The sequence below is a fragment of the Rhipicephalus microplus genome, unplaced genomic scaffold (assembly GCF_043290135.1).
Source record: "Rhipicephalus microplus isolate Deutch F79 unplaced genomic scaffold, USDA_Rmic scaffold_17, whole genome shotgun sequence".
NCBI classification, from domain to species: Eukaryota; Metazoa; Arthropoda; class Arachnida; order Ixodida; family Ixodidae; genus Rhipicephalus; species Rhipicephalus microplus.
Genome location: NW_027464590.1, coordinates 4,314,550 through 4,339,822, shown reverse-complemented (window position 1 = coordinate 4,339,822; position 25,273 = coordinate 4,314,550). Strand labels below are relative to the sequence as shown.

General features: G+C 45.5%; 1 protein-coding gene across 2 annotated transcripts in view; it reads left to right on the top strand.

The window, feature by feature from the left end:
• LOC119181528 (uncharacterized) overlaps window positions 1-25,273 on the top strand; it is a 137,473-nt gene that overhangs the window by 39,425 nt on the left and 72,775 nt on the right. The window contains exons 1-2 of one of the 2 annotated variants that reach the window (XM_075883436.1): window positions 15,700-15,834; window positions 18,729-18,829. The exons of the other annotated variant lie outside the window; for it this stretch is intronic. The gene's annotated coding sequence lies outside the window, so the exon portion shown is untranslated. Of the gene's footprint in view, window positions 1-15,699; window positions 15,835-18,728; window positions 18,830-25,273 lie in introns of those variants that run through there. 2 annotated transcript variants of the gene reach the window in all.

Sequence of the window (25,273 nt, the reverse complement as noted above, 5' to 3'; positions counted from 1 at the left end):
TTCTCTCTCAGAGAGTCTGATATCAAGTCCACGTACCACACCTTTGCCACAGCTTTCAGGCGCAGCCATGTATGTCTTCACCTCGTACTCCTTGCCGTCGAGCTTTATGACTTTCAGGTCCAACATTTTCTTGGTATCATCCTCCCTGGGCGTGCTGTATATCAATGTTCCTTGCTTGTCGTTGACAACGATCCTGTCCTCCTCCCGACCTTTCTGCCATGGAATGCCTGCTGCCATCCTTACTGCTCCACCAATCACAGGTGCCGAGTGTCTGGTGAGCGTCAGTCCTTCTTTGGGCCTGATAATAACCTTGTGATCCACGTTTGGAAGACGCGGTAGATGCGACACTACTGACCGCTCCACGAGCTTTTTTTCCCGCCGCTTTATATGAGGGTCTCCCGCTTACACCATGCTTGTCGCCATTGAAGCGGGCCGGCATCGTCCTGCCTTCTTTTCCGCATCCACTGCCGGTAGACGCCGCCCTGGTGGCGCCATCGCGTTCCCGTTGTTGACTCTCCTGGAGCTCCACCACACGTTTCGACACTTTCGTCACCCAGTCCGAGCTTTCCAATTCTTCTTGATCGGCATCTCTACCATTAACAGTCACTACCATCGTCATAGTGCCTCCGCAGACGCTCTACGAGCCGACGCCTGGAGCCTCGAACGCCGATCCGACCGCCTCGGTGCTAGGCCGAACGGTGGAGTTGGCGAGACGCACAACGTAGCCGAACACCGAAGGCGCAATAAAATTTTTTAGAATCTACTCACAGTTTTTCGGAATGGTAGCCACAGGATCCTGAGCACGTCCGCAACCACACACAGCACTTTATCAGCTGGCTGTTGTCCTTTCCGCGTGAAAAAGTGGTCATTTCACCGAGCCGACGCGGAGCCGCGTCACACGCCATTGCGAGCCTCTCGCGTCTCCTCTGCACTAAAGTATTACAAAGCTCGTACTGACCTAAAAAGGTATCTAAATTTGGTGGTCGTTTTAGGCATCCCCACGAAATGTGGTAGAGCGATGGCGAGCTGCCACACCACGGATAAGCACGCCCATACAGCGTTGGAAAAATTTTGTGTAACCTTTGAAGATTGGGAAAGACTCCCGTTTGAATTCGGTGGAGGTCAATCGCCTCCCCTTCTAATGATTTGTGGGGGGCGCTGTATTTTTGTCGCATGCCTCGCTGGTTAGCAAAACTTTCGCGAGGGGCCATTCTGGATGGGTCATTATCCTCCTCGATAGCTTCCTCCTGGAGTGTTTCAAAGGATTGATTGTGCTGTCGAAGCTCTGCTCAGTTCGTGAGTCCTCGAGCACAAGCGTCAGCACTTTCGTTTCCTTCCAGGCCTGCGTGTCCTGGACAACAGATCACTCTGTATTTGTTCGTCAAGCTCCCGCCTAAGAACTTGCTTATTTTTATCGGAAGGCGGCCTGTTAAAAAGAAGCGGCACGCTTCCTGCGAGTCGGAAATGATAGTTGTCTGCGGTTCATCTCTTTGTTCCTGCGCTTTGATTGCAAGGGCAATGGCAAAGCATTCCGCCTTGGCGATCGAGGACGTGTACATTGAGGCACATGTCACCATGCAGTTGTCGCTGCTAAGTACCGATGCAACTAACTGACCGTTTAAAATTGTACCTCGAAGCATCCACATACGAAACATTTGATTTGTTTTTTAAAGTTTTTCGGAGCCATCGCACTCTCTCCTCTCTGCGCTTTCTGTTTGTTTTTACGTCCATGTTCTTGGGCAGCGGTGAGATCGAGATCTTGCTGCGGACGGGATCCGGGATTTCTAGAAGAACCTCGTCCATGTTCCGGGGGTATGGCGGAAAGCTCACCCTAGAAAGTATCTCTCTCCCCGCTTTCGTTTGACTTAGACGATTTCTCTGCGCAGTCAGTACCGCTGTCTTTAGCTCAGGGTATGTATTATATATACCGAGGTCCAAAAGCTTTTGGGTTGGTGTGCTTACCGGTAGCCCTATGGCCACTTTGTAGGCGCCCCTAAATATAGACTCGACGGTTTCTTCTTCTGATTTGTTTAACACGTGGAAAGGTAGACTATACGTAATCTTACACAGTACAAGTGCCTGTACTAATCTAATTGTGTCTCCTTCCTTCATGCCCTGTTTGTGGTAAGTTATTCTATGGATCATTCGTGCAACTTGTTTCGTAGCTGATTTTAATATGTTTATTGTATGATTCGCTCGTCCATTACTTTGAACCCAGTAACCCAGAATACGTGCGACGGTCACCTCACGTACTTTGACACCTTCAATGTTTATGTCAATGCTTCCGTTAGTTTTGTATCTTTTTCCATGTACCCTGATAATTTCAGATTTTTCTGGGGCACAGCCGAGCCCGCTTGCCTTCGCAAAGTTTTCAACTGCTGTTGCAGCCTCTTGAAGTGTCTGCTCTTTGTTAGCTAGAGATCCACGCGTTGCCCATAGGGTGATATCATCCGCATAGAGAGTGCATCCTAACTGCGGAACTCCATCCAGAGCTCGCGTGAGTCCTAACATGGCGATATTAAAGAGCAGGGGAGAGAGGATGGCTCCTTGAGGGGTACCTTTGTTTGGCATCTCAAAAGCGTCTGACGTGGCTTGTGCTACGCTTATCGATGCCCGCCTTTCTGTGAGGAATGCCTTGATGTAATTGTAGGTGTTTGTCCCACATCCCACGTTGTTTAATTCTGTTAGGATGGCCTTATGCGAGATATTCTCGAATGCTCCTTTTAAATCAAGGGCTAGTATTAGATGTTCTCCTCCTGTAGGTATATAGCTCAAAACGTCCTCTTGTAATAGGAGAAATGCGTCTTGAGTGGAGAGGCCATTGCGGAAACCCAGCATAGTGGCTGGAAAAAGGCCGTTGTCCTCTATAAAGTTTTGAAGCCAATTATGAATAACCCTTTCAAAAAGCTTTGCCATGCATGACGTCAAAGATATGGCCCTGAGTGCCTGCAGGGATGGCTTCTTCCCGGGTTTCGGTATCGTAATAATTTTGGCTACTTTCCATTCCTCGGGTATCTTCCCTTTGAGGCAATAGTTGTCATTAAAATGGTTTGTCAGTGCCTCTATAACCTTATCGCTGAGGTTCCTTATCATTGCATTTGTGATTTGATCTGAACCAGGGGCAGAATTTCTCGCCCGTCTAAGAGGCGATAAGGTATAGAACGCAAGGCGACGGGTAGGTTCCACCACCGTGTCGTCTTAGCAAAGCGTTCGAAACACTTGCCTTTTCGTGCAAGCGTTGCATGGTCAGGGCAGCGTGATAAGCACTATGGTCCTTAGAATTACGTATGCCGTTTCTAGTAAAAGACGCACATAGGAATATATACGTGTTGTTATGGTGCCTCAGATATACGCAATAATTGCTTTTTAATTCACAATCGCACAAGTATGAATGCTGAACCTCGAACAACATTAGTGTACGCTGCAGATAAGGTCGGCCGTTAGGGGTATTGGCTGGTGCTGTTTAGAGTACCCGAAACCGTTAAGAGTGGACAAACAGATAAATGGCAGACAGACAGACAGACAAAAATTTTTCCGTCGAAGGTCCCCAAGAAAGACTCTCGTCTCTAATAAATAGAAAAAATTGGCAGACCACCCGTACAATGGGAATCGAAGATATGCGAAACACGAATGAGGAAGATTGATAGCTCACTTCAAAATCAGCACAACGGAGGTAAGTTATGCCGTACATAACTTCCATGTCAGGATTATCATGTTTGGACGTTTCATTTACCTTCGTCATCTACTAACGTCACCTGATACCAACTTTGGTATATATGAAGCAAGCGAAACGGCCGCGAGCGTGCTATGAGCGTACCATGTAGTCATGTTTTACACAACATCCATATCATAAATATTATGTTTGGACGAGCCATTTACATTAGTCGTCCATTCGCGTTACGTAATACTAAATTTGGTATATGTGAAACTAATGAAACGGCTGCGAGAATGCTATGAGCGTAGTATGTAGCCATGTTTTACATGAAACGCAAAATATGATTATCAGGTTTGGACGTGTCATTTACCTTCGTCGCCTACTCACTTCCCGCGAAACCAAATTCGCTACATGTAGAGCTAGCAAAATGGCAGCGGGCGCGTCATGAAGAGCCCAATATACTCCGACGCATCGTAGACGCGTGCGCAGGCTGGGCGCAGCGACGCCCCGCTAGCGAAACGCGAGCGGCACGACCAGCGTCCGTCGGCGCGGCTCGGTGGGTACCGTCCTGATATGCGACATGCTGCATTTCGCTCCAACGAAGTTAGTTAGCACCGCGTCTGCCTTTCTTCGTGACGGAGGGACGCCGTGTGCGCTCAAACGTGCATGCGTCAAAGCAACGCAAAGCGTGCCTGTGAGTATATGGCAGGCAGATCCACAATGGAGGTCAGTGGCCAGATCCACTGATCTCTACTAGGTGGATATCAGCACCTGGCGTGTTATTGCCGGCGTGACGCAATGAAACGAACGTTGGCGCACACCTGGTCAGGTCGAAGTGTATAGGCGCCTTGAGTGTGGCATGTAGTGGTGTTCTTACATGACACGCACCTCTTGATTATCAGGTTTGTACCAGTCACATACCGTCGTCATCCATTCACTTCCCGTAATACCAAATGTGGTATAAGTGAAGCTAGCGAAATGGCCGCCAGCGCATCATGAGCATGGCATGTAGTCATGTTATTACATGGCACGCGTCTCATTATTCTCATGTTTGCACAAGTCACATACCTTCGTCATTCATTCACGTGACGCTGGCGAAGCGGTCGCGATCGCATCATGAGCGTGGCACGTAATCATTTTGCCACATGACCCGCATATCATAATTTTCATGTTAGGGTCTGTCGCTTGGGTTCACCATGCAATCATGTCATAGCACACCAGTTTTGCAGCATACCATGTGAACGAAACCCCCGCAAGAGCTGCAGGACTATGAAATGTAAATCATGACATTCATGACATACATGTCATGATTTTCATGTTATGACTAGATAGTTATCTTCATCACACAGTCATGTTATGTCATACTAAGTTTGCTATTGATACCACTATCCAAACAGCCAAGAGAGATAAAAGTCGTAAGCTACTTGATATATAGATAGGTAGATACGCTTAAAGTCGCCGAAGTTCGCAAGAAATGCTTCGCATATTATAATAATCACCACCCAAGCGCTCCGTACAAATGGTCACCCAGCGAAAGCTGAAGCGTTCGGCCCCGGTGTTCATTAGTGGGTTCAACCCGACACTGCACTGATACCTTTCGAAATTTTGGTTACATGTTCGTGTTTCTTTTATTTAAATAGAAAATAAACGAAGGAGTCTTTGTCACCGTTACTTGGCGACGGCTACCCCTTTCCACTTAATTGGTACAAATAAAAATGTGAAAAAAAACAATAGCATATATACATATATACAGTCCTACATGGGTGAGGGCAAAAGTTCTTCTATATGGGCAACTCCCCCATGTGCTCTCACCCATGTAGGACTGCTTCTTACTGAGATTAGACACACGTTTGGCTTGCATTATCATGGTCATGGATGAGTGTAATGAGTGGTTAAATGTGTTTCGCAATGCCATAATCACAATGTTTGTTCTGGAAACCCAGGTGGTGACAGACGTCGCCGCCGAAGCCAAAGTGCCGCTGGAAAAACTCCCGGCGAAAACTGGCGTGCGCTCCCGCAATCATCACATTAGACAGTTATATTACACCGGGCTCACCGGAATTCCGGGCATGCAGTCATCCCGGAATCTAAGTGCGCTTGCACAGATACGTACGTTACCCATACCGTTTACCGTATGCGCAGTATTTTTCAGATTCGACGTTACTGTGGCAGCGTAAGTAGGAGTACGTAGTGTACGTAAACATGACGACGCTCTCGGACGCCCACTTCAAAGCGATTTTGGCGTATAGTTGTTGAAATATTCATCTTTTTCGCAGCAAACAACTGTTTAAAGTGGCTTCGCTTGCCTTCAGTTAGCCTCGATGACCAAGTATCACGATTAAGTTGGCGTAGTTTTTGAGATAGCTTCACATTTCGAACGCGTCTAGGCCTAACTACAAGATCGAAGTAAACAGATTGGCAACATAATTTTTTTCGCGTTCGGTGCACGGTTTATAGTCATTTGCTTTTATTATTAGTAAAATAAACCTGTAACAATGTTTCGTGCGGTGGCATAGGCAAACATTCTCGTTTTCTTTTCCTTTTCACTGTCTTTACCTTATGAACCATCCAATAAGTGGCGCCCCGTCCCAGCAGAAAAAGAACACAGGCCCCTGTGGCTAGCATTTTTGGATATCAAGGGAGCGTACGATAGCGTGGTTCAAGAGGAATTGTGGGGAATACGGGACACACTAGGCGTGGAACATGTAGTCACTAATCTTTTAAAGGGTGTCTATCAAGGTAACAAGGTAGTTATAAAGTGGGAAAAACAGGTATCCAAGCCTGCAGAGGTAAAACGGGGGATTAGGCAGGGGTGCCCCCTGTCACCTTTATTATTCATGATGTACCTACAAGGATTAGAGGCAAAATTAGAGGGAAGTGGACTGGGCTTCAACCTCTCTTTAGTCAAACAAGGAAAACTTATTGATCAGGCACTACCAGCATTAATGTACGCAGATGATATAGTGCTAATGGCCAACAACAAGGAAGATTTGCAGAGATTGATGGACATCTGCGGTAATGAGAGAGATAGGTTAGATTTTAGATTCAGTAGGGAAAAATCAGCAGTCATGATTTTCAATGACAACGAAGGTAGTGAGCTTAGAATACAGGAGGTCACGCTAGAGATAACAGATAAATACAAATATTTGGGCGTATGGATAAGCAATGGGACCGAGTATCTGAGGGAACACGAAATATACGTGACGACTAAAGGTAACAGGAATGCAGCAGTCATGAAAAATAGGGCACTGTGGAATTACAATAGGTATGATGTTGTGAGAGGAATATGGAAAGGGGTCATGGTTCCTGGGCTGACGTTCAGCAATGCGGTCTTGTGCATGAGATCAAAAGTTCAAGCAAGATTAGAAATTAAGCCACGTGGAATAGGTAGGCTAGCTTTAGGACCTCACGGGAATACACCAAATCAGGGAGTACAAGGTGATATGGGATGGACATCATTTGAGGGCAGGGAAGCTAGCAGCAAGATAAAATTTGAGAAGCGATTGAGAGAAATGGGGGAAGAGCGTTGGGCTAGGAAGGTTTTCAGCTACTTGTACATGAAGAATGCCGATACAAAATGGAGGAAGCGAACCAGGAAGTTGACTGGTAAATACTTAGAAAACAGCAGGTGGCCAAACCAAAAGGAACTATCGGCTAAGAAAAAAGTGAAGGAAACGGAGACTGACATGTGGAGAATGGGCATGATTAAGAAGTCCGCACTAGAGATCTATCGAACTTTTAAGCAGGAAATTGCCAAGGAAAGGATCTATGATAATACTCGGGGTAGTTCTCTACTGTTTGAGGCCAGGACGGGAGTACTGCGAACCAAGACATATCGGGCCAAATACGAAGGGGTCGACACAGTATGCAGTGCGTGTGGAGAGGAAGAAGAAACTGCCGAACACTTGATAATGTTCTGTAAAGGGCTTCACCCTATAGTTCAGGATGATGGCGCAGAGTTTTTCAAAGCACTGGGATTTAGGGACAGCGAGGGCAAAATAGACTTTAAGCGGGTAGACTTAACTAGAAGGAGGTTATCTGATTGGTGGCTAAAGTCAAGGCACGAGTGAAAATTAAACCCTTCAGTGCGAAGTACGAATCCTCAACTTCATTATTTAAAGGAAAAAAAAAGATAAATGTATTGGTTAGTTCACTAAGTATCACGGCTAGGTGGCGTTAGCCGCCGCCCTATCTAAAGGGTACGGCCACATCCATCCATTCATCCATCCATCCGGCTAGAGTGCCTCGATGCGCGCGCCCCCGCTAGAGTGGTGTCAGCCTTTGTAAGGGCAGGTGCCGCCTCCTCGGCCTTAGCGGCGGCATGGCCGCCATTTTGACTCCACTCAGTCACTTCTGCGTGTTCGCTGCGCCCGAATAATTGTGCTGGCGCTCGCTTTTCTCCGGTTTAATGCGCTCGCTACCGTCACCGTAGCGGGTATTGCGTGCCGCAGGGCACTAATCATTGCAAAAACTCTGGAAGCTGTATCGTTTCCTAAGAGACCCGAAATGAAGGCCTTTTCAACAGTGAAAATCAAACATGACAAGTGGCATCCGACAAACAGATCATCCATTCACAGCGTAAGTTTCCAGCCGGTATTCCGCATGCATAATTTGTACCGGTACCAATTTCGTGTAAGCAACAGACACGCTGACGGCTGTGTGCTTGATTCTCGTGTGCATGAATCGCGTATTTCACTTCGTAAACATTGCTTGCTGATCTTGGTTGGTACTGTATCTGCCCTTCATTCTTGGTTTCACTATGTGCGATGAGAACTTTATTATTAAATATACATTACACGTGTTTCTTTGCAGATGATATCCTTGTTTTTTTTTTCGTAATATTCATTTGTGGGAACAAAGCTTTGCACAGCGGCGGTGTCGTACCCAATGAAGTTTAAAGAGTGTGTGTACGTTCCGGAATCACCATATGATCACGAGAGACGCGGTATACATTGGAGGACTTCGGAAATTTTGAACAGGTGTTTTTATGTAACTTGCACCTAAGTTTAAGAACTCCGGCATTTCATTTCCATCGAAGTGGGGCCGCTGCGGCCGGAATTCGATTACCGACCGTTCAAGCGCCCGAACCATTACAAAGCCACGCAGGTTCTTTCTTTCTGCGATCTTTTCCTCGGTTTAGGTACGCCTTCTATGCTGGTGTGATGAGCCTTGTAAGAATGTGTGCAGTTCAATTTTTTTTTCATTGTTCCTGTACTTAAAGTTTTTTTTTCGTCCTGTCTCGAATCATTATGCAATTGATGTTTTTTTAATCATTTACGGCCACTGCGAAGCAACTAGTGACAGTACTCAGTGAATTCTGCCATGGAGCGTATAATTTGAATTGCTCCTGGCAGCGCTGCATTAATGCACAAAAATAAATTATTTCTACACTGGATGATAATAGGGGAAACGGCAGGCGTGTACACACGCACACACACACACCGTCAGTATTTAAACTCTTTCAGCACGCATTATTATTTAAGTAAATAATTTATTTATTAATACTGTGAGCTATCAGAGATCATACGCAAATGCTTATGCAAACTGTACTCGCGAAGCGTCCATACAAAGAAGATGCATGAAGACAAGACGGGGCACCGCTGTGTAGAATGAACACGCTATGTCGAAAAAAAAAACAAGTCAAGTTGTGCGATGAGAAGATCGTGGAGAAATAGTTAATGCAATAAGAAAGGCGTCCGCCTCAGTGGTACCGTGGGCACGGTGCTCGGTTGCTGACGCGAGGCTCGCGCTTTCGATCTAGGCTACGGCGGTCTCATTTTGAATAACGTAAAACACCAGAGTACACCCATGTACTGTGTCAGTGCAGGCAAAAAAAACTGATTGTTCAAATTGCTGCAGTCCTGCAATCAGGCGTCATTTTAGAACGTAAAAGCCTCAGATAATATTTAACACTAACAAAGAAAGCATATAAACGACACCACCGATATAGATTTAGAATCCCCTCTGTGGTAACCGGCGTAGGGATTTGTTTTCAACATAAAAGAATCAGCGTCAGCCTCTAGCGCATAAGTCATGCGCAAGCCGTCAGCTTACATGAAATATGCGCTCCTTGCATGCATTCAGGCAAAATTAACTCTAAAATATGTCCAAGCTTCAATAAGAAGAAAAGCTCGCTAGCTTGCACATGTTTCCGGGCGTATCAGGGCACCACACGCGCGTTGCGTAGCGGGCTTCGCATACGGTCGAGTTGTGGTGGGGAGGCGCAATGGCGGCGGTCGTAGCAGACGACGCGGGCGTCCTCACCCTCAGCGGAGCGCGCGGGCATCAAGGCACCCTAGCTGGGGCACGTAAACCACGTAAGTGCTATCCCGCTAAACTATAAGACGCGGTTCACAACGAACGTTGTTTGCTGCACGGTAACGCCATTCTCCTAACCTCTGCTTTCACGTTAACCGTAAACTATAACTGTCTAGTGACGCCGCAACGCCGCGTTGTTGCAAGCGTTTGGTATCGCGAGCTAACTCAGAACGCAGCCAATGGCGCGCGTGCTTAGGTACGGCGCTGCGGATAACTGATAACACAGCCATGGAGACCGCTCATGACAACGCTGCCGGATGGTTTCAGGGGTCAAGCTCCTCTAAGTCTAACCTTGTCAAGCGTGTCCGAAAAAAGAGATGGATTGATGATGGATGAAAAACTTTTACTAAGGTCCTGAAGGATTCCACCCCCGTTTTATAGGGGTATAATCGCGGGCCACTCCCACGTTGGGACGGGGAGGCTCAGCCTCACCGCCGCATCGTGGGCCTTCTGGACAGCCTTGAGTTGTTGTATGAGAACCGGACTCGTGAGCATTAAATGAAAGGAGTTCTCAGAAAATTCTTCACTTTTTTCTTTGTAAAGAGGGGCACCTCCAGAACATGTGGTTAAAATCACTGCGATTCTGGCAGTCCGGACAAAGTTCTGAAATATCGGAGTAATGGCTATAGGTTACGAGGTTAGGGTATGTTCCCGTCTGAAGCATGCGAAGAGAGACTGCCTGTGGCCTAGACAACTTTTCGTGTGGCAATGGAAAGGACCTACGGCCTAATTGATAATGCTTCGTGATCTCGTTGAAGGTAGTCAAAATGTCCCTAAAATGAAGGCTGGGGGCTGACTCCTCTGTCTGAGAAGCACAAGTCCCGGCGCGGTAAGTGAAGCCACGCGCCTTGGAGTGGGCTAGCTCGCTGACATTGGGAAGGCCTCCGACCCTCAAACCAAGGTGAGCAGGGAACCAAATAATTGTGTGGTGGGTGAGTTCCTCTTGAACGAGAGTTCTCAAAACTTCCTTGCACAGGGAACCAGAAGCGAAGGCCCTAGCAGCGGATTTAGAGTCCGTATAAATATCAGTCCTTTGTGGATCCAGGAGTGCTAGTGCAATGGCCATTTGTTCTGCTTTTTAAGAAGTGGTTCGAACCGACGCCGAGGATAAAATCTGACCCTTAGTATCTACTGATACTACCGCAAAGTGAGCGGAAACGCGATACTGGGCGGCATCAACAAAGCATGAAACAGACGAGTGTTTGTGAGCTTGAGCTAAAAGAGAGGAGGCTCGAATGGCACGCCTACCCGCGTTGTACTGTGGATGCATATTTCGTGGAAGGGGGCACACTTTCATGCGAGAGCGTATATAATCATCGAGTAACGTATTTTGCACTTCGAGCGTCAGGGGGTCGGCTCCAGTGTCAACCAGAATCTTTCTCCCCACTGGTGTGATCGAAAGCCTGGAAACCTGTGCCGTTTGTTGATACTCGATAACTTCTTCAAGCGTGTTGTAGACTCCAAGTTTCATAAGGTTCTCAGTGCTTGTGCGCATAGGAATGCCAAGAACTTTCTTGATGCTTTTCCTTATGAGGATGTTCAATTTATTTCTTTCATGGAGTTGCCACCTGTGCGATGCGACATAGCTTATGTGGCTCATCAAGAATGCATGGAATAGTCTGAGGAGGTTGTGCTCTCGAAGACCATCCCGACTGTTCGGAATGCGTGAGATTAGTAGGATGACCCATTCTGCCTTAGAAGTCAGACTGTCGATCGTGCGGCCGTTCTGTCCATTAGCCTCGATAATCTTGCCCAGAACGCGTATGAAGTCCACCCTTAGAATACGCTGCCCCGATGCCGTGTGCAGCCTAATGTCGATGTCGGCCAGTGGTTGCCAGTTTTTGGGTTTGGGTCCCCGTCTCGTGGGTCGATATAAAAGAAGTTCGGACTTTGCTGGCGAGAGCTTGAGGCCCATTTCATTTATGTAGACTTCAACACAGTCTACGGCCTCTTGAAGAGAGCTCTCCACAGAGCCCTCCGAGCCACCAACACTCCATATGGTGATGTCGTCTGCGTAGATGGCAAACTTGATGCCTTCTTGGTTTGAGAGATTTGCAGCAAGGCCGCACATTGCAATGTTAAAAAGCAGTGGGGAGACAACTGAGCCCAGCGGGGTGCCGAAGGAACCGAGATCGTAGGGCTCAGACTTGAGATCCCCAAGCTGTTTGGTGGCTTTTCTATTCTTGAGGAACGAGCTGGTGAACTTGTGAAAGTTCGCTCCTAAGTTGAGAGAAGAGATGGGGGCAAGTATGTGGGAGTGCGAGACATTGTCAAAGGCCTTTTCAAGATCCAGACCGAGAATAGCTCTAACGTTTTTTGTCTCCTGATCTATGATGTGATGCTTCAGCATTTTCATGACGTCCTGAGTAGATAGGTGTGGTCTAAAACCTACCATGTTGTACGAGAACAGGTTAGTCTTCTCTATGTGCTTTGAGATTCGATCGTTGATGATATGCTCGGCGATCTAGTCTATACAGGACGTCAGTGATATGGGTCGTAGGTTGCTAAAACTGGGACTCCGGCCGGGTTTAGGTATGAGAATAACCTACGCCCTTTTCCATTGCTCAGGGAAAGTCCCCATCTCCCAAATACGATTGATTTCTTTGGTGAGGTAGGTGACAGAGTCATCGTCTAAATTGCGTATTGTCTTGTTTGTAATGCCATCCGGGCCCGGGCTGGAGTTCCAATTAGGATTGTTTAAGATGGTCTGAACCTCTGCTTCCTGGAAGACCTTGTCCAATTCGAAGGCCGGTGATCCAGTGTATTGCGCGTAGCCAGAAGGAGGGCGGGGTAAAAAAGAGATTATAAAGAGAATAAGGCAAATGAAATGGATGACTATTTCTCGTCTGATTTCCTAATGCGCGTAGCCAGAAGGAGGGTGGGTTAAAAAAGAGACGATAAAGAGAATAAGGCAAATGAAATGGATGACTATTTCTCGTCTGATTTCCTAATGGCGTTACACTGCCGCTACTTTCCGAAGTGCCGCTACAATCCGACTGGCTGCTGCGCGCGTTTTGCCTGAGTGCGCGGAGAGAGAAATAGTGCCTCTCCTAGATAGTCGCCGTACGTGGCAGATCGTTAAATTGGGGGGGAGGGGGGGGGCATAGACGAAGGAGAGCTGCGGGCGTGTTGAAGACGCTTGCACTCTCGTCGGTGTTAGCTGTGTGCCGTCTGCATTTCCCAACGTGAGCGAATTCATGCACGGACGGATGGTCGCTTCGCCCCACTCGCCATCATTCACTCCGTTGGTATGCTGTGATTTTTTTTCGTTTCTCCTAGCCATATACAGCTTTTGTTGTAAAGAAACAGGTTGGGAACGGAAGGGGGGGGGGGGGGTGCGGCGTCCGAGAAGGTTGGTGCTCGTCAGTTTTCATTATTGTTCACGAGCCCACCAAAACAAGAAATGAAGCAGGAGCCTCATGGGAAATGAGCACGAACGCGAGCGGCTTCTGAGGGGGTGGGCTTGTAGAGGCTAGGGAGCCTACATGACAGGCGATCATGTAGGCTGCCTAGTAGAGGCTACGCGTGCTGCGTCGGCGCAGGCACGCTTAATGATCACCCCTGCTTACAAGGCCTTCCTGCGAGCACCCCCAACGACTTCCTGTTCCATTCGCCTAACCCTGCGGGCTCTCTGCAGCCTGTTTCTGGAGGCTACTGAGAGTGCAGTTTATCGTTAGGTGCCCGCAACCCTTCTGTTTGTACCATGGTCTTTCCTAATTCCCACTTCCCTGACGCTGCGCCATGCTCCCGATTGGGCCGAAGATCATTTGTACAATAAAGACTACCACTACTACTATTTAGGGGCGGAACTCCTTATAACAACACCCGTTCGTCCCTCGTAGCTGTTGTAGTATGTAACAAGTATAACATTATGACCTCCAAGGTGGTCCCGGTGAGAGATTTCTTATGTGCGTTGTTGAACAATAAAAAATAATTCTCAATGTACATGGCAATGGCTGTTAATGGGGAATGAGAAACAGGAGCATTCGGCTTTTAGTTAACGTGCACGCTGTGATCCCCATTGGCAGCCATTGGCATGTACATTGAGCACTATCTGACAAGAAAGGGTTGCTACGTTATGCTCACTGGGTGTAACCTCTTTAGTTTTAGAAAGGTTTAGCGATCGTTGAGCCGCAGTGCCATGAATACAATGAACTAGTATATACCATGAATGAACTCGAGGTGGTTAAAGGTGGGAAGTAGATACGATGCGCAAGCCGTAAGAAAGTAAAAGCCGAATTCTTCTGTCTCTCATTGCCCATTAGCAGCCATTGGCATGTAAATTGAGCACGATCTGACAGGAAAAGGATACGTTATACTCGCTGGGTGGAACCTCCTTGGTTTTAGAAAGGTTTAGCGAGCGTTGGACCGCGCAGTGCCATGAATACAGTGAACTAGTATATACCCTTAACTCGAGGTGGTGAAAGGTGGGAAGTAGACCCGTAGCGCGAGCCGTAAGAAAGTGTGCGTATGCCACCTCTCATTTAGTCCTTGGAATGTTCGCTGGATGGCGGTGCTTCTATATGGGGAATATATAATGAAAAGATGCGATATGGTGGTACTTGGAATGTTCAATGGATGGACGCAAGAACGGACGCAGGGGCGGATGCATGGACGAACGCAGGGATGGACGCAAGAACTGACGCACGGACGGGCGGATGGAAGCATGGACGGTCACACAGACGGGCGTATGGATGGACGGAAGCAAGAACGAATGGACGGACGATTGTTTCGCCCCACTCTTTATCATTTACTCCGTGGATATGCTGCCAATTTTTGTTTCTTTCCTCCGTGGCCCTCTTCCTTTTCTACAGGATAATGTGAACGAATTGAATGCACGCGGTGCAAAAGAAATGTCAAAGGTGAACACTTTCTAAAAAGGTTTTGTTGAATGAAAAACTCAACTTCTTCAACTTCTTGGACACATAAAGCCGACATGAACGATTGTACTCATCAGTAAAATTCAAAGTGCGAAGTTTGGATACCCAACATTTCAATACAACTTAAAATTTGCCGAGATGTTGCATAGTTTCGGGAATACTAGAGCGTAAAACCGGACGCTCACAATAAAGTCCTGTGTCCCTCGTTTCTGTGAATGCCCGGTATCGTGCTTATGTTCCCAAATTGATGTCAAGCATTCGGTAGTACTCGCCCCTCGTGGGACCGCTCTACAGTCCCATGTCAAAGAAAAAAAAAAAAAAGATTATTTCAATGGAAATTGTTCCTTCCTGACTCCTGCGCTACCCTTCACATTTGTGTTGGTGGCGATCTTCTGCCTTGGCGGGTCCGTGAAGCCGCCAGTAGGAGAAGACAGGTAGGCCAGGTGAGTGTGAGCCAGGTTTGGCCTGGGCACGTTGCTGAGAGGGCAGGATAGGCGGCCTGAACGCTGAGATACGGTGACGAAAGACGCCACTCAAAAAAAAAAAAAAAAAAAAAACGCCCGGAGAAGGCTGCGATCTACAAAATAAAATTATTCGCTTATCCATCTTCAGCAACTCTGTGGATGCGTGGATTTCATTAAATTGCTTTCAACGATTCTTTCGTGCTCCACGGCGAAGCGTTCCCTCTTGCATTGGTCTTAGTAGTGGTTGGTTTATTCTAGTTCACTATAGTGGTGACCCTCAAGCTCAATTATGCAGGCCGGCAGTCGGCACTGCGTTCGTTCTACTATCTTTCCTGTGGTTTCGAGAGCGAGCGGCGACCAATAGGAGCTCGCGTGCTTGCTACAACCAATGCCTCGTTTCCACAACGCAGTTGGTCGCTCGTGAGTTCGAAACGAGCGGCGTGTTTCTTGGCTGGCGGAGACGCTCGTGGTGTCTCGGTGCTCTTCGAAAGCGGCACGAAAGACAGCGACAAGAACCGTGAGTGTATTTGAGCTAGATGCTTCGACGAAGGCAGTCTCTATCACGATTATACACGATTATACGGTCGAGTAGCAGCTGGGAGCCATATTGCGTTGCTGGATATCGTTCTGCACCAGTAACGCAGTTTCACGTTGTGCTGCGTATCAGATCTGCTAGAAAGGGAAATCCGCCGATTTCACCGGTGTAGCGGAAGCCTGTCTCATGCCAAGCCGTGGCTCAGCGGTCTACCATATGCGTGGCCGCTGCGAAACGAGTAGTCGTGGCCGATCAGGCGCCTAGTCTTGCAACTACGTTTTTGGCAGCCGCTCTCGATTGAAGTGTTATCACGAAAGCAGCTGTGTGTTTGGGCACATTTTGCCTGGCTTATTTAGGACACTGTACAGCTTCGTCGAAAATCCCCCACACTGTTTAGAAATTGTTTGATGTACAGCCGGTCATTTTTAAAACTTGAATGCGCGTGCGTCAATCGGCCATATAAGCGCCCTAAGAAGGCTGTTTCACATGCCGCGATTGCAGAGAAAAACTATTTTTTCCGTTCGCTCCATTCGCTCTTTTCGCGGCCGCCGCCAATGGAAGTTTCGTTTCACATGAACTGCCAATGCTCCGCGATTTTCGCTCTGCGACTGTCGCGACGAGCAACATTTCTGCCGCAGGTCTTTGATGAATGACACTGCAGAATTTTTCCTATGTAGCGATCTGTGCGAAGAGCACGCATGTTTCGTCATTTAATAACACTTTCCGCAGTCTAAATTCATTTTGAAATGCGGTGAAATCGGGCATTATCCAAACAAACAAGGAATATCGATGGCTTGGCCGGCGCGGCATTAGCTATTTCGCGGGTCCCGATCAAAAAATTGCTCCGCTGCTGCGATGAGAGCGAAAATTTTCCAACATGTTTGTAGGTAGCCCGCTGACCGCTGCGGTGGAAGCGAACTGCCCCCCCCCCCCTTTTTTTTTTTGCTGCGAGCCAATTCACAGTCTAGAAATCGCTACTTCGTGTGTCATGTGAAACGGCCGTAACGAAGCACAGCGGCTAAATGAACCAGAATGTTCCTGATGAATAGGCCTGTGTGGCTGCCTCCTGCCAGGCTGTTGCGGCATGCGGTGCGTGTTCACTCGGCGATCGATGCTCGCGCGTTCGAAAATGCTTGAGGCCCGCCCGTGGGCTCAGATTTGGGTGCACGTTAAAAGAACCCCTGGTGGTCGAAATTTCCGGAGCTTTCCAGTTCGGCGTCTCTCCTGATCTTATGGAGGTTTTGGAACGTTAATCCCCAACTATTATTATTATAGATGCTCGTGTGTTCTGATTAAAAATATGGGCGGTTGTTCAACAAATGATTCATCTGTGAACATTGCTCCAACTGTACGCAGGAGAAACGATTGTGCTTTTGCTGTGTAAATAATGCAATGTTATTCCCGAAATCGGCAGATGTATTCCATTTGTCATAACACATGTCTATACCAATGCCTAATCATTTTCTTTTGGGGCAAATAGCAATGAATGTTTAGTGCAAAAACAACTGCAGGACACAGAAAGAAAAGAGGGACGCATCAGTACTGCTTTTTCAGTGCAAAAACAACTGCAAGACAGAGAAAAAAAAAAGAGGGATGCAACATTACTGCTTTTTCAATCTTGTTTCATCCTTGTGCTGGTTCTGTGCTGAAAATTCATGCATTACTTGAAATGTTGGCTTGTGAGGTAAATAACCGTTCATTTGGTCCTCGCCCCGCCTTGTGCGGTTGCTTAGAGTGTTTTCACTGTCAAAGTTCTTGAAGAGGCTGCTGTGTCGTGTTGATGCTTGAAATACGTTAATGTGCACTGCATAATTATGACAGAGTTCACAAAATCTACTTGTGCCAATGCACCTCTCCATCAGCATAACTGATCTCAGTTTTGTATGTGTGCAGGCACCCAAGAACATACATAGGTTTAACTAGCCTAAAAAAAATATCTCGCCCTGCACTCGCCAGAAAAGACATCCCACATCACTCTGCTGTTCTCCGTGCATACGCATGCCTCCCACTGATTGTATTTTCTCGATGCACACGGCTATGATTCAGGGCCTTTCCTGCACCTCCAACTTCTTTGGGCATTGTCAGTGGCATAGACTGCTCACACTCATGTCAAACAAAAAAAATTTCATAGTCTGGGGCGACCAAGTTTCTTTTCTGTGTTCATATAATAAAGAGACCTTGGCTGTGCATGGTCATGAAGAAGCAGGATAGTCCGTCTTGTGGTCCTTCATACTGTGGTATACAGCTAGACTTGTTGGATACTGACTGTCGCTCAGGGTTTTCTTTGCTTGATTGATGCCTCATGTTTAGCTGGAAATGATCAGGCTATGTTTAGTATTCACTTTATTGGTGTTTCCTGTGTGTTTGTGTGCATAGCTGAGGTAGTCTTTCTCAGCATGTATGTCGCCCACGAACTCGCTTACGAGTCGACTCACTCGAACTTGCTCAGACTCGGATCCAGCAGTTAGTCTGGTTGACAGAAATATTTGTATGTGTGTGGCTGGGAACTTTTTGATGAGTTCAAGTGAGTTCTACTTTATTTTGCCGATCTACTATATCTACGCATTTTCAGCATTACTACATCAGCCTTACTTTCATTTTATTCACGTTCAATCATGGACATTCAAAAGCGTTAACGTTTAATCACCATATTGATATTTATTGACCAGAGGTGTCAATTACGTGGATACATAGAATAGCACACCAACTCTCTGAAAAAAATTCTTGTTAAAGATCTCTTAAAAAAAATGTTCTTATTGGATTGCAGCCACTCATAACCTGTAATAGAAAGCACCATATCGAAAGCGGCCAAGAATAGCACCGCGATTATGCGAGATCAAAAACATTGACACCATGATCGGAAAAATTAATTCTAGGCTAACACCGGACTTTCAAGTCGACTCATTGGGACCGAGCCGCCAGTTCCAGTGTAAGAAAATTTCGGGAGTGCAAGTGAGTCTGTCTCCAGAAAGCTTTGGTGAGTCCAAAGTGCCAGATATATATTTCTACCACATTGTCGTTCATTTTCTTTTGATGCTTAGTGGCTGGCTCCTTCCACAAGGTCTTTGTATAGAATGACTTCGTCACTCGCAGATTTTCCTTGACAGTTGCATTGCATTAAAACACAATATGTGTGCCACCTTCAGTGTGTCAGCTGGCATTAGCTGTCCTCTATCTCCCATCAAGCTTCTGGTATTCTGTAAAGTTGCTACTGAATGAAAACAAGGGCCTGGAATGAGAAAATTGTTACATTCGGCGCTTTTCTAATGAGAGTGGCAGCTGTGATGCATATTTAAAAACAAAGTTTCTGGTCCCCTGACACAGCGTTTGATAACTCGAGATGCTTGTGTTGTATCATAGTCCTGCATGCATGGGCACTGCTGACCAATTATGACTAATGAATGTTGCCATTAACCCATTGGGGACCACAAAGGAAGTACTGAGTGAATTTTATTAAGATTTAGCACATTTAAATAAATGCAATAGACAACAATACGTGCAAACTTTCATAGACGTTTATGAGTTTTTACAGAAGGGATAACACTTGCTTTAGAAAGTACGCTGGTCCGTCGAGATAGTGATAGAAAGCTGGTGAGATGCAAGAATGTAGGGTACGCTAGGTCCTTGCCAAACGAATACCGAAGTCATCGTGGCACATACAGCTTAATGTAGTACCGACCCTTTATGGAAAGCGTAACGTCATGCTTCCTGCAACACTATTCCAGTGTATTGTGGAATACCTGCGTTGTTTTGCAGGATTTGTGAAAATGTCTGTATATATGGATCAAGTGTAATAGCAAGCTCAGCGGACGCTGTATATCTCTTGAAACTTCCGTTAGGTACAACAACGCCAAGTGATGTGTATTATGCAAGTGAAGGGCAATTGTCATCTTGTAAGCTAGGGATCTGCTTAAAATAGAGTGCAGTTGCAGACCCCATATGTGTTGTCTACAGCCATTTCTATCATGTGGGTAAATGTAGACCTGTACCACTGTGTCTCAGCCATGAAATGTTTGTAGTTATTCGCAGCATGATCGTAGAGCTCAGCCCCTTTCATGACATTGTTACAGATGCTGAGGAGAGTTGCTAGGGGACGACGTTTTTTTTTTTTTTTCACTGTTTGGCCACCCAGTTACAGAACATATAAGCTACTGTGTGGTCGTTCGGCAGCATAGAAACTATCCCTTTGTCTTTGGTTGTTACGAAACAGAATTGTTTCTGGATCAAAAGAGAATCTATACTCTCTATGTTTCTTTGGTTCCATATTTTTTATTGTCGACACACATCACCCTTTGTACCGTCGTCATTCTCCTCCTCCTAAGTGTCTATACAAGGGTCAGATGCGACAATGAAACCTGAATGGGCTCATTCATATTCACAGCGGTATCTGTCCCAGCCTCGTGGGTATCAGATAACATAAAATAAACAGCATTACTTCAAGGAAATTGGCTAGTGCAATTTTAAAGGCACTGCACAAGATTAAATATGTGTCTGTTCTTAAGAAGTCCCATTGTTATATAAAAAGTACACCCAGATTTGATCACACCTCTGAGCAAAGCTATGCAGTCTATACACTTCTCGGGTTGTGCAGGAATTACTTTGTTCTTGTCGATGCACAAGCAGTCCGTTTTTTCAACACATAAATTGTAAAATCTGAAAGAAATTCAGAAAGGCTCGTGTTTTTTTAAAGTTGAATGACTCATAGAGCACAAAAAATAGGACAAATTCGATATGCTTACTTTACATTATCTCGCTGCAACCCTTTGCATCTAACATTTCAATGAGCAAAATCAGAATATAGTGTTACATACTTTTATTCCAGAATAAGAAAGGGTACTTTGTAAAGTACACTCGTTCCTAATGGGTTAAGATACATTATTTGGTTTCAAAGAAACCGTGAGTGCTCGTCTTGATTTTCAGTTGCCGGTGACATTGCCACAAGTGTGGAGTATACTCCTACTGATATTCCACAGAAGCGAGTATTATCGACATTGCAGAATCCTCATGGGGTGCATACAAAACCACGACTGTTCCTCGCCCCTATTGCTTTGTTGTCTGGCTGGGTTTCTAGCTGCTTACACCAGGAATGCTTTTCTTATCGCTCCAGGTGACCCGCATTGTTTCATTTTTGACAGGAAGTGGGTTCCCCGACTGCTGGTTCAGCCTCACATTTGGCCTCAGGCATTCGCCTGCGGTGGGGCGCTGATTTCCTATGGGGCACTTTGAAGTCGTACTAAAATTGGGACGCAGCTATGATGCTAGCATTGATTAAATGGCAGATCAGAGCTCTTGCAACTCAATTTCAGCATTACGTTATGCAAGGCTACAGATTATAGTAAAAAAAAAGTCTCAATAGTGTTGCTTTCAGGGGTCTTTCAAGCAGCCCATTGTAAATCTTGCATTGGGGGATTTTTTTGATGGAACAATTGGTTGCTAGTACTAATATTTTTCTGTGGCTGTTATACATTAATCAGCATAAACGAGGTACCAACATCTTTCTTGCAGCCATTGACGCTTTACTAGCCAGTGTTCTAAAATTGGGACACATGATATGTGATTTTTTATTTCCATTCCGAGGATACCACACTTCTTAAATTCTTTTTTTTTGTTTCATGTAATTATCATGCAGTGAATAAATTCCCCTTGAACTCGGGTGCACCCCACATATTTTGCACACAATGCTTCTTTTATAAGAATAGCGTGCACATTAAAGTAAGTGGATGTGCTGGATGTGAACAATGCTTGTCTAAGTGCAGTGAATTGAACCCCCTTTTCTGGCATCACTATTTCTTATTATCAACAGCCTCTGCGCAGGCTGGCATTCCAAAATATGCATCCAAGGATTTTTTTTTGCGTCTTCCCCTGTGCAATGAAGTAAAGAAAAAAAAAAGAAAAACGAGAATCGGTGCTAAGTGCTGCTTCTAATGTGAGTGGCCTTGTTGGCATGAAGAGAAGCTGGTGGCAGCACAAGAACTAGTAAATATGGGGAAAAAGAAGGATGTCCAAGTGAGAAGATGGCCATTTCTTCCATTACGTGATGCCCTGTAATAATTCAAGTACGACAAGCCCTATTGTGTCGGCAGCGTGCCCGAGTAAGATTGTGTAAAAAAGTTTACAGCTTTGCGTACACTGCTGATGAGGTCAAAGCCAACCACTGAGTTGCAGATGCTCATGCAAGCTGAGGGACTGTCGCCTGTGTCCTCACTCAATTTAGGTGTGCGGTCGCTAAACAGTTTGAAAAGGTGTGCGTATCGTTTCCATCATTCAAGTGAAACTGGATGCAGTCCTCTAAATGAGAATTGATTGAGTGAAGTGATACCAGAACTGTTAAAACTGGCTAAAAAGGCCAGCTCAATGGTGTTATACATGCGGTGTGCCTTGAGTTCTGGTCATACAAACCTTCCTAGACTTCAAACAGCAGCTCTCCAGTGAATAGCTGGCATAAGTTCTGAGCACTTACACCAATCAACAATATCTGATTACGAAGATGACGTCATCATTTGTATTTGGCTTGGGTTTATTGTTGAAGTAGAATGAACGCCAGGCATTTCTCTCAAGTGCATCAGCCGTGCCTACTTTCTTAACAACACACGCTTGTTGGTTCGCATGAGTCTCTAAACAATCGCCAAGTTTCTACGGCAGCAAAATTCAAACTTAATCTGAAAGCCTCAACTAACTAATAGGAGGTGCTGACACAAGGAGCAAATCAATAATTCGAAGCGTGAATCACCAATGATCCGTTTGATTAAGCAGGTTAACAAAATAGTGAATCGACATTGATAATTTTTGTTGATTAATCAATTGAGATATTTGGCAGCTGCTTTCAAAGAAATGCATGGGCCATTTGTCTGTCATACTCCTTTATTTAAGGGCACAAGGTATGTTCCATGCATTTTAGACTGAAAGGGGACCCACATACCGTATTTATTCGAATCTAGACTGATAGTTGTGGAATTCAGACAATAGTGTTGGAGCAGAAACTATAAGGTCAGCTTGAAATTACCGAGGACTGGACTTTACTAGAAGAGAACTGGCAAACGTTTCATAAATGCTTTGTTTTTGAGTATGCATATGAAAAAAAAAAAAGAGCGAGGAGGGGGAAGGAAGGTACCAATCTCAAGTTGTACCGCAGTATATCTCCGGGGAAGTATTGACCACCCGGTTATCGTTAGTCAAAATGTAATCACCATGACTGAGAACGAACACTCTTCATAAAACCGTGCCACCGTGGTACGTGGCTATGATCAATGTGTGTTTATTGCTTCCAGAAATGTGCAGTGCTTTTTTTTTGTGCCTATACTGTGTTTGCATATGTTTCACAGGATTCATGGTGGTAAGCGGCTAGCATATCGTTTGAAAGAGTGACAAACCCAGCCTTGAAGGATGCCGATACACAACCCCGAGTGAAAATGTGCAACAGGGAATCCTACTGGCTTCAGCTGATAGTAACTCGTGTCGACTGATCTCAGTTGGGAACTAATTGGTCCCAGTTGATACCAGCTGCAACTGGTTCCACTTAGCAGCTAATTGGTACCAATTATAACTCGATTGATCACCAACGATAACCACGACCAGTTCAACTAGAAGCAGTTGGCCCGGTTGAAAACCATAACTAGTTAAATTGGAAGCAAGGGGTGCCAGTTGTGCCCTAACTGGAAATTCTACCAGTAGTACTGATTGTAAAGAAAATTGACAACTACAACATGTATAATGCAGCAGTGCTGTACTTGAGCGAAGAGGCTTTATCCAAGAGCTTTTTGTGCATTGCTCACGAGAGTCTACTAGATTTCTGGCCTAGTAAGGGGTCTATTGAAACAGTGGACAATGAGAAATTAAGAAAATGATGCCTCTTAGATTTCAAGTGAAATATCTTTTTTCGTTTAGACATCAACCTCTTACCTGAACTGTATTTATTATCGTGAATTATTCCGTTGCACAAGTTCATAACACAATGTACTACAGGATTCCTGAACTAGCAATGAAGCAACAGGGTTGGAAAGGAATATCACACACACGTGATGCAACTGGTACAGATGAAAACACTGCGCATAAGACCATCTGATTAATTACTAACACGCTGATGCTCTGCAAGTACCATAAAGATAACGCAGAGCATGATACATTTCTCTAAACAGGTGATCAGCCTCTTTTCGTGATAACTCTGTGGACGGTACACAATCAGAACCATGTTTTTTTTTCTTTGCATTTTATATGCTTCGATCACTTCGCTCTCATAGTTATTTCATGGCTGAGTATCATTAAAGACGGGTGAGCCCTCCTTGTGCACGCTCTACCACAAGGAACTGCTAACCTCTCTGTCTTCCCTTTTATCCTTCTTTCACAACAAAAAACGAAATGTGATACGTGTGACATCTAACAAAACAATGAGCCCTTAAATTTACACTTCTTTCTTGATGTTTCAATTAATTTGGTTAATCTGTTATATGGCCAGTAGGGCAACTGCTTCTTGATTTGTGGTTTTCGATCTCAGAAAATAGCGAAAACGATGCATGGCACCGAAAATTTGGCAACTTTTTTTCACGCTGTGAGAAATCATGTACTTCACCTCGTCTACTCTATACCCACTTACACGGGCACCTAGACCGACTATTTATCAGTCAGACCTACAAGGTAACATTGCTGCAATTTACCCACATACTGACTCTGTGTAAAATACTGGCAGTGAATTAGCGACTCTGAGGATTGTTTTTTTTTTCAACAAAAACAGCGATGCGAGGGAGAAAACATAAAATAAGTTATTGTAGTTGAATGAAACGCTGAAAGATCTCGCTTTGTGGCAGCTGTCAACAGCATTGAGTTTCCTGTAAATCCACTAGATGGAAATGTGGTGCTAGTGTCCATGGAAGCTTTTTTCTGTTTCAGTTGAGCAAATGAGTTTCATTGCCATTATTGATGAATCAGTAGCCGCTGAATAAAAACGGAGGTTCACAAAATTTTTGTGACTTAAGTTTCTTTTATTATTTTGGTTAGTGGAACAAAGTCGGGAAAGCACAAGTGCTCCTCAGTTCGATAAGTTATAATATTCGTTTTGTTTAATTCTAAATTCAGTGGTGGCAATGCTGCTACAATTGCTCAAAAAAACATTTCATTGAATCTGTGGCATCTCTGCTACAAAATAGAAAGACTGCTCCGAAAGGTTGGCTTTTGAGATTGCTGGAATGGCAAAATCATCCAACACTGCCATATAGACTATAACCAAGAGAAGTTACGGTCAACTTGAAGTAGCAGTTGGGACTACCTAATATGAAGTCTCTCTGCTGAGACATCCTATATGCACCCATTCACAATTATGTCTGTATTCTTTGGCCACAGATGTGCATGCTTGGGCAGCTTCACGATTTGATTGGGCCTTGCATTTGGGAGAGTTACATATATGGCTCCCTTTGCAGAAACTGTGTGC